Raw genomic sequence first — 15780 nt, 5'->3', positions numbered from 1 at the left:
TTCCCAGGCCATTAACAGGAAGCTGGATTGGAACTGGAGCAGCCGAAACATGAATCAGAACCAATACGGGATGCCAATGCTGCTAGCCTGGAGAACTGTAAACACTAAATATAATCAATCATGCATAGTCAGAGAAGCTTCCTTCCAAATGGAAAAAAAAAAAAAAAAAACTATTAGAGAGGAAAAGTCGTCTTAGTTTGAGTTCAGTTAAGTAGAGCTGGAGATAAGGACTTTGGTGCAGGTATTTTATTTGGGAGGTATGAGGGTGAAAGTAGGATGAGCCAAGCGAGGAGAACAACAGTAAAGGGGAATTATTAAGCTGGCCAACCATGTGGGTAACTGGAATTGAATCCCACTATGTCTCCTCTGGTAAATCCTGTTGCCTGTATCCTAAGCAGCTGCTGCAGTACTGGAGGCTGGGCATTTTATCCACCAACCTTGGCCTCCTATTGTTCGCAGTCCCCAAACCCCTTCCCTGCTTTAAATTTTCCAGCAGCCCTGGTTAGCCACACTTGCATGTGAGCCTAGGAAGCTTGTCTTTATTGCTTAGAGAAAGACCTGAGGCAGAGGGTGGGAATGACTCAGATCATAGCCACAAAAGTTCTCAGAGGTTCAATAGGGAGACCTGGTACAAGGCGTCAACAATGTTTCTTGCAGTTTCCAGATTCGATTTATGGGAAAGTGAATGTGTTGTATTAGGTTGGGTTTGGGTTTAGACTTGAAAAACACACAAATAAAGCATAATAGAAAAGTCTGTATCAGCTCTCCATGGATTGTAGATAACATGTGTTTTTCCTTATCAATGAAAGTTAAGCATATGTCTCTCCAAAACCAATTTATAGTACCCATGGGATTCAATTTCCAGTTTGAGTAACAACTAGATTTATTCACAAGCAGAGAATGAAAATAAGTTTAAAATTACTATATATGGATATAAATACAGTTCATCTCTGTCTTGAATTACGAATTCTACCAGACATCACTACTGCAAATGCATAACCCCTCATTGATTAAATTATCTTTAAAGCATACTACAAGAGACCAATTTCTTTTAGCCAAGGGACAAAGATAAATATCAATATACTGCAAGAGCAATGCAAAGACTTATTACATTTTGCATGGTTCTACATAGTAATTGTAAATACATCATCCAGAGCTAATTATAATATTTTCACAGAAGTCAAGTTTTTGTTTAGGTTCACAAGAAATTTGAATTGCTGCAACTTGACCTTCTTTTTAAAAGATTCTGCTTCTTTTTATAGTAATAAAGGTCTACATAAGGATCATTAATTACTGTTATTTTTTTATTATTTGCAAAGAAATCAGCACAAAATAAATACAAACCACTAGAGCTTTTTATTAGGAAAATCATTTATTATTGGTTAATATTTTTCTGATACAGTATTCAAGTCTCCACTCCTTACTGAATTATGCTTGTATTGATCCCAGGGGTTAATACTACTTCCAACCAGAAAATCGCTTAGGCACACCACCTAGGACAATTTAACTTGAAGTAAATTAAGCTAAGCAATTTAAAATATCAGAGAAAAACTCTTAAGAGGAGGCAGCATTTTAAATGCAGCACATTTTTTAATCAAAATGCTTAAAGTGAGATTAGTTTTAGAACTCTTTGCTACTAAAGTACAAAAGCCTCACATGGAGATGACAATGTTAGAAATAAGATGACTCATGGAATTCCCAGTATTTCCAGTTCTGAATTGCTGCAGTCTGAATAGGATTTACCCCCTGAAATCATGCAGCGGTTTATTTTCCAATGCCAACATTACTGGCACTAAGTGGGTGGGGGAATTAATCTGACTATGGGGTTTTGAGCTGAGACCTATGGAAGAGAATGGAATAGAGCCTGCAATTCAAGAGGAGCCTTTGTAAGGCTTTATATGGAGGGAAAGAGAGACCATACTGACACAGACTGATGTGTGAACTCTGTCTCTTGCCATGTAGTGTTCTCTGACATCTTGGGACTCCGCCAGCAAGAAGCATAGACCCTGTACCACCAAAATCATGACTTACCTTAAGACTCTTTATCTACAAAGTTATTGTAACCAAAAGCTGACAAAGACATATCCATAAAGGTATTATTCATATATGTTTTTAAAACTTAAATCAACATTATTGAGACATAATTTACTTTCAGTACAATGCCTATTTTGAATGCACAATCTACCTCTTACCACCACAAAATCCCTAAGCCCCCACTGTTATACCGTGTTCTGAAGACTTTTGTGTAAATGAAATCTATGTATTTTCATGTTTTTTTTTTTTTGTCTGGCTTCCTTGTTTAGGCTAGGCATAATTTTTTTTTTCAGATTTGTCCATACTTTTGTGTTCATCTAGTTTGTTATTTATTCTATGTAAGAGTTCTGTATAAAAAATACTGCCAGCAATATAATAGTGAATGATTGTAAGCCAGCTTTTTCAGGGAAAATAGCATTAATTTGTAGATCTAACTACTTCTGCTATTGCCAAGTACATGCTACCAACATGATACCAATCAGCTAGTAAAATTCTGTAAATTTTAACCAGAGTTTTCTCATAGATGGTAAGACTCTAGCTTTAGAATGTCACTCTCCATAACCCAATTTGTTTCACCGTTAGTGGTTTATTTCATTTTTTTCAGGTTTTTACCTATTGAAATGAAAGTGTTTTGCCTACTGAATTCTTGGGCCCATATTTATTTGGATATCTTGGGGTTATATCTAAGATCAGAGTTGTTGATTCATATGGCATGTGAATATTCAACTTTGTAAGGAAATAGCAAACTCTTTTCTAAAGTGGTTTGACAGTTTTACAATACCACCACACTCAGATCCAGACAGTTATAGGCAATTCTGTAGAAATGACAGAGCATGCCTATGGGGAAGGTGCTGAGATGATTGCTAAGTGTTTTACTAAAGGGCATTGGGAGAGATGGAAGAGAATCACATGGTAGAGGAATGATTAGATTTGGATTTCTGAGCCACAAATGTGATAATGTGGGAAGCAGACAGAAAGGGTATGTAAAGAACAAAAGCCAAATTGGTTAGGACAATGTCAAAATATTTCATGAGAGAAATATAATGGCCTGAAACACAGGGAGGGGGTTCATAATGATAAAGAAGAAAAGAATCAAAGATAATTGATGATTTCTTGCTTGTACATCTGGGCAGTGTCATATATGGAAACTGAAACTATGACAAAAGACAGGCTTTACTCTTCTTCTCTTTAATTTTTAATGAATGGCAGGTAAAGTCCAAATAGGATTTCAACTTCTAAAACATGAAGATATGAAGTTTGATGTGCTTTTGGATAATATTCACTACCCTTTTCCCCAATGATGTGACCTTGAACAAGTTATTATTTTTAAAATATTTATTTATTTTATTTGCAAGGCAGAGTTACAGAGAGGCAGAGGCAGAGAGAGAAGGGGAAAGAGAGAGAGAGAGAGAGAGAGAGAATCTTCCATCTGCTAGTTCACTCCCCAGATGGCCACAACAGCCAGATCTGAGCCCATCCAAAGCCAGGAGCCAAGGGCTTCTTCCAGCTCTCCCATGTAAGTGTTGGGGCCCAAGGACTTGGACCATCTTCTACATCTTTCCTAGACTGTAGCAGAGAGCTGGATCAGAAGTGAAGCAGCCAGGAAATGAACCGGCGCCCATATGGGATGCCGTCACTACAGGCAGCAGCTTTTACCCTCTATGGCACAGTGCCAACCCCTGAACTAGTTATTTTAATTTAGTTATCCATGAAAAGGAATGAATAAAAAAACCATTATGATCAAATATGGTAATCTGATCAATAAGTGCTACTTATAGATTTAATCTGCATGATGAAAGAATAATATATTAATGGTTTACTATAACTTGAATCTCCAAATATTTACAAAAGTTAACAAATGCAGGTGAAAGTGTACAGCATACAGTAAATATGTGGGGCAGGAAGTTTAGGTGTGTGATGCGGATTTGGTTGACTCTCTCACCCAGGAATGAAAGGAATAAATTTAAGACTAAGATCCTAGTATATCCTCTCCAGAAGTAAGGCCCACATTCGTGTATAAGGACTTGGGGAGATGTGGATTTAGTGACTGTACGACTACAGGTTGAAAGACCTGTAGGTGGGTGGTGATCTCCAAGTACTCTCTGAGGGTGCGGGATGTATAGGCTGTGAAGGGACATGTGCAGTAGGAGAATACCAAAATCTTTTTCATGGGAATTTCGTAAAAATTAAACACTGGGAATAACTTTCCCTCCTCATTGATGAATGAACCAGAGTACAGAATCTCCCCTTGGGAATCTCTCCCCTGGAGCTCAGAGTACACCAGTGTCAATGGTGGTTACTGGTTGCTTGCTTGCCATGCTTCCACTAGACAGATCTCTCTCCTACTTTAGAGGCCCTGAAAAAATAAAATTCACTTCTAAATTATTATTACTTTTATTTTATCTTAAAGTGCCCGATTTTAAAGCCTGACAAAATCTAGACTTTTCTCTCTGGAATAGATAGCACTCATTCATTTAATCACAATTAACAAAACACTTCAAAGTAACAACAGGCAATAAGTGATCAAAGGGTATAACGTAGCCATTTGTTCCCTGTGAAAATGCAAACATCCTCATCTTACCTGTAAAATTTTCAGTTCTCTTCCTGAAGATGGAAAATTTGTTTTATCATTGGATTCTGTGTGTTGCATAATAGTTACTGGATGATAATGATCAAGAAGAAGGGAAAAGGGACTGAATGAAGGTACATGGCTGGAAAAGAACTATTCTAAAACTTTTCTGTTTTTCTGGGTACTAACGCTTAGGTCTCCATCCACCTCCAAGTCTACACTGTGTCCATGCAAGTTCTCATTTTTATCTTTTACCTAGTGATTAGAGCAAACAATCTGGCTTTCTATGGAAAAGAATTTTAAACATGGAATTTACAAATTTTATTTATTTTACTTCATTAAAATATATAAAAGCTACAGGGAAAGTCTGCAATTAATTTTAAAATAAAAGCATTACATAAGTGTTTATAACTTGAGTCTTCTTTTGCCCCATGAAAGCAAAATATCAGTTTGTAAGTGGTATCAAGGAATCTCAAGACACTTTCAGAGAGAAAGGAAAAATTTTGATTCAATACTTGAGGTTTTTTCCTAAACTATCCTCTTCTTATTTATTTTTCCCAAACCTTTAGCCTACTATCTTTCCTCAAATTACTATTTATGTAATACTTTAACCTCTAATCCTTAAAAGATTCTGAATTTTGTCACTGTGATTTTTTTTTTTTGTTTAAGGTAAACATATTTCACGTAATTCATATATAGAGATTTAGGAACACAGTGATACTTCCTACCCTAGCCTCCCTCCCACTCATGCTCCCACACTTCCTCCTCCTTCCTATCTTACTCCCTGTTTTAATTTTTACAATGAAATACTTTGTTTAGTTTCTACTTATAATATTATCCCTACACTAAGTAAAGAGTTCAATAAATAGTAAGAAAAACAAAAACACTGCTCCTCAACAATAGAGACAGACAAGGGCTATAAACAATCACTGAATCTCAAAACGTCAACTTCACTCCTATACATTACATTTCTGGTACTCTGTTAGTTACCACAGATCAGGGAAAGCATTATGGTATTTTTGTTTTCGAGACTGGCTTATTTCACTAAGTATAATTTCCAATTCTATCCATTTTGTTGCAAAAGACAGGATTTCATTCACTTTTATGGCTGGGTAGTATTCCATTATACACACACACACACACACTTAGTGTGTGTGTATATTTCTTTATCCAGTCATCAGATGATAGACATCTGGGTTGATTCCATATCTTACCTATTGTGAGTTAGGCTGCAGTAAACATGGGGGTACAGATATTTATTTCATATGCTGATTTAATTTCCTTTGAGTAAATTACCAGGCATGGGATTGCCAGGTCATATGGTATATCTATTTTCAGCTTTCTGTGGTATCTCCATAGTGCCTTCCACAATGGCTGTACTAGTTTACATTCCTGTCAACAGTGGATTAGGAGGGTACCCTTCCCTACATCCTCACCAGCATTCATTGTTTGTTGATTTCTGTATGAAAACTCTTCTAACTGGGATGAGATGAAACCTCATTGTGGATTTGATTTACATTTCCCTGATGGTCAGTGATCCTGAGAATTTTTTCACATGTCTGTAGGCCTTCTGAATGTTCCTTCTATTTCTCTACTGTCCTCTTAACCTCACCACCTCTTTTTTTTTTTCACTCAGCATATGACAGTTGTCCAAATCTAATGAACACATATCCGGTAGACCCATGGAAATGTGCTCCATCTTAGAGTTTTGCAATTAATACAAAGGTGTTTGAAATGATTGTTTTCTGGTGATATATATAATCTAAAGCATTTCGATTCACCAAGCAACTTCTAGGTTTCAAAGTAGCATCTTACTCCTGAAACTTCTGACTCAGCTCTTGGTTCCGATATCTAATGAAGAATTGTGTCACTATATTTCAAGCATGACAGCAGAATTCTGCTGCTACATGATTGTCATATATGCCTTGAGTTAAAAGTTGGTACAAGATTTTCACCAGGATGCCAAAAAATGGTAACAAATTACATACAAATTATAAGAAAAGATTATATGGGTTTTTGGTCTCTGTTTTCTTTCTTTTGATTTTTAAGATTGATTTTTTTTATTTTGATAGAGCTAGAGCTAGAGCTAGAACAAGAAAGAGAGAGAGAGAGAGAGAGAGAGAGAGAATCTTCCATCCACTGGTCCACTCCCCAGATGGCTGCAATGGCCAGCAGTGGGACAGGCCAAAGCCAGAAGCCCAGAACTCCATCTGGATCTCCCACCTGGGTGACAGGGACCCAAACATTTGGGCCAATTTCCCCTGCTTTTCCATGCACATTAGCAGGGATCTGGATCAGAAGTGGAGCAGCTGAGACACAAATCAGTACCCAAATGGGATTCCAGCATCCTAGGCAGGGATTTATCCACTATGCCACCTTGGCCCCTTTGTCACTATTTTCTAATAAATATTGGCAGAACTAGCATATCTGAGACTTGCTTTTATGTCATTTACTATCTTGTAGTTACAATATAATAAATGCAGGCTTGTGGTTCTCTATTAATTATTAGAGACTACTGATATCTGTTGAACAAATAGCCCAACCTTCAATTGGGAATGGCCAAATGTCTTAGGCCAGCATATGATAAACAGAAGTTGTAAGATACATTTTGGTAATATATTAATAATATTTGTATTAAATAATGATGGTCTGGACTAAGTTTTATGTGAAAATACAAATATTTCTGAAAGTTCAAACTTAATGTCTCTTTGCAAATTTCAAAGGAACATTGAACTCAAATGTGATTAAATTTTCCAATTAGTTTCATCGAAGAAAATAAAATCAACAACATTGTGATAAATTTAAAACACATATGTTGCAAAATTTCAGTTAATAATTTTGGTTAGAATAATAAGAATTAGTAAAAAGTAGAGCTGGAATAATAAAGAAAGTAATTAGAAAGGAAAAAATAATTAGATCCAAAAGGAGAAATTTCAAAGAATTTCAAAGATTGTCAGTGGTTCACTAGGAGGCATATCCTGGAAGAGTACCCAAGCATTGTGTGGGATGATGACACTGCATTGTGTCACAAAAACAGAGCCGCACATCCTGTTCCTTGTAAAATGCTGTGCTAGGGTGACAGATTGTATGTAGGTGCAATGTGTACTTGGCTTATTCTTATAAAAAGACAATTTTACGTCTTGCCATTTCTAACAGTTTATTCCATTCTGAAAATTATTCTATCATTCCAAAGGAACAGCAAGAGAATGTTGGGCTGAATTTTTTTTTAAAGACAACTCTATATTCAGAAAAACAGTTAATATCATATATCACCATACAGATTCCTTATTTGTACAACACTTTTTCAAATTCTGTTTGGCCTTAGAGTGAGCATAATAGAAGCTACTGAGATTTACATGGAATTACTCCATAGGCATTATTCCTTGCTGCAAAGCATTTCTGTATTTAACATTGCTGTTTGACATGAACAAATTAGCTGAAGCTCTAATATGTGAAAAAATGACTGGAGCACATTAGGTATCAATGAATCGTGTTAATTTAAAATAAGCATACTAGGGTTAGAAGTACAATAAAAGATAATTAGCTCCTAATTACAAATCAACACAGGTTAGCCTATTGCATTAGTGGTAGTTTCTTCTTAGGAAAACCAGGTCCTTCTTTGCAACTGAAGCAGAGCTACTCTGAGCATGTCTGAAACTTGGACAATCATCTGGGGATGCCAACACAGTCTGGGCAGCACAAAGTATTGGAACTACCAAAAAGTAATTTTAGAGGAGGACTTTAGTACTATCGAGTTCAAATTATTACATTATTAGAAAATTCTATAAGGGAGAAAAATTTACATATACTTGTTGCTAAATCTTAATGATAGGAGAAAATAACACAAGATCAATAGCAAAACTTTGCTTATATCCTTTTAATAATCTTTCAAATATTCCAATTCTAGTGAGTTGTTAAAAGTTAACAAAAATTCACTTTTAACTTTTAATTCTTATATATTCTTCTTTTTATTATTTTACTTGAAAGTCAGAGTTTCAGAGAGAGAGAGAGAGAGAGAGAGAGAGCAAGAGAGAGAGATTGATCTTCCATCTGCTGGCTCATTCCCCAGATGGCTACAAAGGCCAGGGCTGTACCAGATCAAAGCCAGGAGCTGGGATCTCCTTCCAGGTGTTCCATGTGAGTGCAGGAGTGTATGTACTTGGGTCATCTTCCACTGCTTCCCCAGGCCATTAGCAGGGAGCTGGATCAGAAGTAGAGCAGCCAAGACATAAACTGGCACCCGTATAGGATGCTGGTATCACAAGCTTTATCCGCTATGCCACAATGTCAGCCCCCAATTCTTGCTTATTGCTTATTCTTCATCATACTATTGATAATAATATAGCAATTCATGAAATAAATTGTTACTCAGGAATGGCTTCGGAAACTCCCTGGGAAACCCCCTGGCAATGGAGGCTGCCTGGCAACGGGCTGTGATTAGTTAGGGCATAAACCATCCCTTTATTGGATTGGCTGCCTTGGCTATAAAAGCTGCTGCACCATCTGTGGGCTGCTTGCCTCTGGCCCACTTTCATTCAACTCCTGGTTTCTGTGTGGTGACTCTGTGCCTCTTGCCCCCACTGTGCTCCTCCTCTCAGAACGAATCCACAGCAACAATAAATAAATAATTAAATTAATAAATTAAATTAATTAAAATTAAGAACCTTCTGGAATTTTATTTCAGAATAAGGGAAACTTTTAAGTCTATAGTTCTTGAATAAAAATTTTGACCAGAGACATTTATGTGATGAGAACACAAGTGTTAAAGGGATAATGTCTTCTGCTTTACAAACGATAGAGAGCCAACAGAGGGAAAATGTTAAGATCAACAACATTCAACCATGCCAGAAAACTGTAAATATTGGCCTTCCTTTAATTGGTTTGTAATAGAAGCCAATGTGTTCTTTGGATGGCAAGGGTGGGCTTTAGTCTGCTCATTCATATGAAGATTCTTCAAAAATATGCATAGATTTCAAAAAGAATTTGCACCAAAATGAATTTATTTTTTATATTTCCATGAAATTTTGGGGTTGTGTCTTTTCATAGCAGTAACATAATATTCACATAAGTATAAGAATAAGATGTCGTTTCTGGACAAGATTGAGTAACAGGGATTAAAGCCACACCTTTACCCCTAAAACCTATGATGCAGAAATTTGTCTGATTCCTTAGCTTGTAGTATTTCTATAAACTCATTAAATTCATTAAATAAAGAGATTAAAACTCACTAAATAAATCTAGAGTCAAAATCCCGAATCTCAAAGATTCACATTACCCCTGTGTTTAGCACAGTCAGCATCTTACTGCTGGCCTCTATTCTGAGAGCTTTGCAGAAACTCACAGGTCCTCATCAAACACTGTAATAACCCATTTACCTTCGAGCCCAGAATGACTGGAGCCCACATTTACCATTCCAAAAGAAACATACTGGCTCCTATCACTCACCAGTCAAGGGAAAACCATGCATTTTGGAACAACCAGAGGACCTCACACAAGCTGATTATACACTGTGAATCCCCAACTTTGAACTATAACATTCCCTGCCTTTAAACCCTTGAGAAGTCTGGGAATTGTGCAGTAACAAACTAGTTTCTTCCACCATCCTGGTGTCAGTGTTTGGCTTATTGTCAGCTGGATGGGGTGTCCTCAGTTTTGGGGGCTCTGTCACAATTCCTACAACTAGTTTGGGGGATGTTCCATAACATAACGTTATTTCAACCAACTAAGAATTCAGGTAAAGGGAATGAATGATCGGATATCAGTCAACAAAGGATGATGATACTTAAGAGAGGAAAAACTAACTAATCAAGTCATAGAACAGCCCAACTCACTGCCTAGAGAACACTTCCAGGCTGAGGACACAGAGAAGTAACCCAGGAAATAGCACAGCAGACTCCTGAAGCTGAAAACGGTAGTCAGAAAAGAGCGATGTCGCTAGAATTTACAGGGCAGAGGAACATTCAAGGAGAAGGCAGTTGCACTGAGAAAAGCTCTGAAGATCTTCAGAGGGTCCCCATCAAGTAAGCACTTGATCAGCACCAGTATGCAAGAAAACTGTTCAAAAAGATTCTCCAAAACATTAATGCTTCCAACTGGGGGTGTTTTCATTTCACAGACAAGGTGCTATCAAGGAGATGCGGGCACACTTCCTCATTTTCAACATACCCCGGAGCTATAACTCATAATAAGGGTATGATGAAAAGTTCTGCCATTCTACTCTTGTGGAGCTATAGGGGCGGGGGTGAGTGTAGGTTACCCCAACTAGATTTACTCCATTTTCTTTGGTTCAGCATGAAAGAATTCAAAGCAATTTATATAGAGGTTAAAGAACTAGCATACATTGAGAAGTTAATGCAGGCAACCTCATTAGGAGGAACTGCCTTACTCTAGTTCTGTTTCCTACTTTTTCAGACAGGGGATGATACTCTAATTGAAGATGTAAATGGGTGTGGTTTTTGGCAATGTTCAGTGCATGTGGTGATATCTTGGAAGCTTTCATGATATCACCATGTGGATCTTAGCATACTTTTGTTTACAGTGGCATTTTCTGCATGATAGAAGATGCTCAGGTGCATCATGAGAAAGTGGGTGTGTCTAATCAGCTCAGAAAGCATTGGAGGTTTTTGGTGGTACATGGCTAAGGCACAGACTGTTAGAAGCCTCTAAGATCCTTTATTCATTTACTAACTCACTGCTATCTCATATCATTTCCTCTCTCAATTTTTTTTTAAGATTTATTTATTTATTTGAATGGCAGAGTTACGTGGTGGGGGAGGGATGAAAAGAGAGAGAGAGATTTTCCATCCTCTAGTTCACTCCCCAGAGGGATGAAAAGAGAGAGAGATATTTTCCATCCTCTAGTTCACTCCCCAGATGATTATTATGTCCAGCACTGAGACAGACCAGGAAGCAAGAACTTCTTCCCGATCTCCCACGTGGGTGGCTGGGGCCCAAACACTTGGACCATTCCATGCTGCTTTTCCAAGGGCATTAGCAGGGAGCTGGATTGGCAATGAAGTAGCTTGGACATGAACTGGCACCCATATGGGATGCCAGCGTTGCAGGCAGCAGCTTTACCTGCTACCCCACTATGTGAGCACCAAGAGAGAAAGATCTCACATCTACTGGTTCATTCCCCAAATGGTCACTACGACCAGGGCTGGGCCAAGACAAAGCCAGGAGCCTGGAATTTCATCCAGATCTACCATTTGAGTGACAGGGGCCCAAGAACTTGGGCCATCCTCCACTGCTTTCCAAGGCACATTAGCAGGGAGCTGCATTGGAAGCAGAGCAGCAAGGGCTCAATGAGATACCAGCATTGTGAGCAGCTGCTTAGCATGCTGCACTGCAATGATGGCATCAAGAGATTTTCATCACTTAACCTTTATGGGAGGTCAAGGGAATAAGGTTTGTCTTCTACATCTTCATACTGAATCAGAGTGTTGTCCCTGCCTACCCTGAAAAATCTCTCGCTAACTGATCTAGAGATTATATCCAAGGAGTTGAAGGATTGTCACCAGTCATTGACAATGGCTGCTGTCCTTGAATGACCACCATGTTTGTGAGAAACTACCAAAATCTGAAAGAGATCAATCTGGCAGTTAAGAAGAACAAAATTGGTGAAAGAAAGAACAAGGGTATGATTCTTGTCGGAAAATAGAACATGCTTCCTACTGCTTCCAAGATGATGAAAACTAGTAGGCTTCCCTTACCAAAATTACAGAACCGCTTAGCTTGAATATAAATCCTTTCCATGAGCACAATGTTGCTAAAGTAAATGTAGTAGACCCCATCAGCCACTGCACATACTCCACCTTGTTCCATCAGTGGATATTCTAAGGCTAGTCGGTCATCCATGTCCCTTCAGCCAGAGAATCCACAGACTTGTGTAGTTGCTCTACCTCCTGACTTGTCATCTGGAATAAAGTATACAAAGCAAATATACAAGTTTCTTAAAGAAACTTCTTGGAAAATAGCAAGATTTCTCCCCCAATATGGTAGAAGAGCTTACCAGAGACCTTATCTCCTGATAGCACCTCATAGAAGAAATAGGATAAGAGATAGGTCAAAGAAACCAGCTAGAAAATGCAAGACTTTTAATTTCTTTCCGTAAGCAAAAGTGTATAAAAAAACAAAAAAAAATTCTTATATGTTTGATTTTTGAAGAGGTACTTGAGGTCCTCAACTGGATAACAAGAGTAAGCAACTGGATAAGTAAGAGTAAGAATTATTCTCTGCATGTACCTATGAACAACATTCAAGGGATAGAGGTCTAAAGCCATTTCCAAAACTTTGAGTAGCAGTATTTTTTTAGAAATTTTTTATTTAATAAATATAAATTTCATAGGTTCAACTTTTGAAATATAGCAGTTCTTCCCCTACACCCACCCTTCAACCCCCAAACCATCCCATCTCCTACTCCTTCTCTCAACCCATTCTTCATTAAGATTTTTTTTAATTGACTTTATATACAGAATATCAACTCTATACTAAGTAAAGATTTCAACAGTTTGCACCCACACAGACTCACAAAGAATAAAGTACTATTTAAAGACAAGTTTTAGCATTAATTTTCATAGTATAATTCATTAAGAACAGAGGTCCTACATAGGGAGCAATCGCACAGTGACTCCTGTTGTTGATTTAACAATTGACACTCTTATTTATGATGCCAGTGATCACCTGAGGCTCTTGTCATGAGCTGTCAATGCAATGGAAGCTTTTTGAGTCCACACACTCTGCCAGTATTTAGACAGGGCCATAAGCAAAGTGGAAGTTCTCTCCTCCCTTCAGGGAAAAGTTCATCCTTCTTTAATGGCCTCTTCTTTTCACTGAAATCTCACTCACAGAGATCTTTCATATAGATCATTTTTTGCCACAGTGTCTTGGCTTTCCATGCCTGAAATGCTCTCATGGGCTTTTCAGCTGGATCTAAATGTCTTAAGGACTGATTCTGAGGTCAGAGTGCTATTTAGGGCATTTGGCATTCTATGATTCTGCTGTGTGGTCTGCTTCCCATGTTGGATTATTCTTTCCTTTTTAATTCTATCTATTGTTATTACCAGACACTTGGTCTTATTTATGTGATCCCTTTGACACTTGATCATATCTATATGATCAGTTACACACTTAATATGATCACTTTAACATGTAAGATGGCATTAATATCTGCGAACTTAATGGAATCTGGAGTCCTATAGCAAATTTTTTAGCTTTACCCTTAGGTGTAAGTCCATAGAAATTTATGCCAGGCCGTACATCTCCTCCCTCTCTTATTCTCACTCTTATTTTTTTCAATTATATTTTCAGAGTAATTCTGTGTTAAGTAAATAGTTCAGCCAATGGTATTAAGTAGAAAAAGAAAATACTAAAAAGAATAAGATAGTAAGCTGTTCCTCAACAGTCAGGACAATGGCTGATTAAGTCTTTGGAGTAGCAACATTTTATGCTGTCCTATCTGCCAGTGCATGCCCTTTGATGGAATGATTTTTGCCTGGTGGTGAGCCCTGCAGTGGACAGCAGCCACTTTCAGAGGCTCTAAAACTACTTGGAGGACAGCTAATATCTATTTCCCATGTTTAATTGGAGAGTTTCTTGGAGTCAGTAGGCCTCTTTCTCTCCAAATTGATGCATGTGCCTGGAGCACATGGAAAGCATATTTGGAGTCTATAAATATTGACTCTTGCCTTTTCCATTTTCTAAAGCTCTAGTCAAAACAATGAGTTCAACCTCCTAGTCTAAAGCATTGCATGGCAATACCCAGGTTCCCACTATTTGAGTAAGATCCACTATGGCATATATTGACTTTCTAACTCCTTCCTACTGCAAGATTTTTTTTTTCAGTAAATTCTTATTCTTTTGAAAGGACTCATATTACTCTCCTATCCATTTAAGTGGATGTCAGAACTACATAAGTGTTTTACTATCAACCAAAATCCTAGACATTTGTGCAGAAACCTGCCATTTCTATGAATGTCCTCTGCTGTTCCTTTGTGGCCATGTATAGCTTCTGTGAGCATGATGGTGCCCCATGTGAGAAGGGGGCAAAGGATCTGGTTTTTGGGTAAGAGACTCCCTTCCCCCTTCTTCCGAGCTTCCTCTCTTCTTCCAAACTCTCATCTTCTCTCTGTGGCACGCTGAATTTTCCTTTTCCTTTCAAGAGACCATGGGTGCATGGAACTGGGAATAATCTCAGGGATGACTGAGAGCCTCTGACCAGCATGACTTTGATGGGGTGCTAACTTCCCCAGGAAAAATGTGGATCCTGACCGCCTGACAGGGTACTGTAGAGTCTATCTTCCTTTCCACTTTCATTTCTGACCTGGCTTCTCCTGGGAGGGTGGGAAGAGGTGCAACTTCCAGGATTCTTCTTGCTGTTCTCCTTAGAGTGACCCCGATGGGCCTGGGTGATATTCCTCCAATTACCTCCCATATGAGTCCAGAACACTCTTAGTTACTTTCTCACCCCCATTTGCACTCTCTCATTCCTCTCCATTATCTCATCCCCTCTGTGACCCTGACCCTGCAGATAACCCCTGCCCTGCCCCCCTACCCAGTCCCAGGGAATTTGGGAGCTCCAGCCTCATGACTTCTCTCTGACCAACCACTAACTCCTCATCAGATTCTACCTTCCTCCTGCTACCATATCCCTCCCACCCCGCCTCCTCCCCTACCCTATCTCCTCACACATGCTCCCAAACAATCCAAACCCCTCCTCCCCTCAAAGGAGGTGGATGGGATGGAAGATCCAGTTAGGGTCTATGTGCCCTTCTCTCTATCAGACCTTAGCTAGATTGAGGAATGCTTAGGCTCATTCTCAGAAATCCCTCCAAATACCATGAGGGATTTCTCTGCCTGACTCAGTCCTATAGCTCAACTTGGAATGATCTGTATTTAGTTCTATCCTCTACCCTAACTCCAGACGAATTTGAACATATCTGGTATGCTATCAAGCAGCATGCAGATGAAATGCACCATCAGGCCCCAGACAGACACCCAAGCCATCTCCAGAGCCTACCCTAACCCAGATTGGATTTACCAATCCAGGGACCCAGGATTACAGGTCCAAGACTACATGATCTCATGCCTGCTGGAAGGTATGTATAAGAACTGCCATAAACAGGTACTTACTTACTCAAGAACCCAATGAAAGCCCTATTGTATGTATATCCCACCTA

At 38.5% G+C, this 15780-nt stretch overlaps 1 pseudogene; it reads right to left on the bottom strand.

The window, feature by feature from the left end:
• Positions 1 to 12460, bottom strand: part of LOC133765308 (phosphatidylinositol N-acetylglucosaminyltransferase subunit C-like) — a 200738-nt pseudogene extending 188278 nt beyond the window's left edge.
• Positions 12461 to 15780: the final 3320 nt, after the last annotated feature.

This window comes from Lepus europaeus, chromosome 8 (genome assembly GCF_033115175.1).
Source record: "Lepus europaeus isolate LE1 chromosome 8, mLepTim1.pri, whole genome shotgun sequence".
In the NCBI taxonomy this organism is placed as follows: Eukaryota; Metazoa; Chordata; class Mammalia; order Lagomorpha; family Leporidae; genus Lepus; species Lepus europaeus.
Note: the sequence above shows the minus strand (reverse complement) of the source record. Positions and strands in the feature narration are given on the sequence as shown.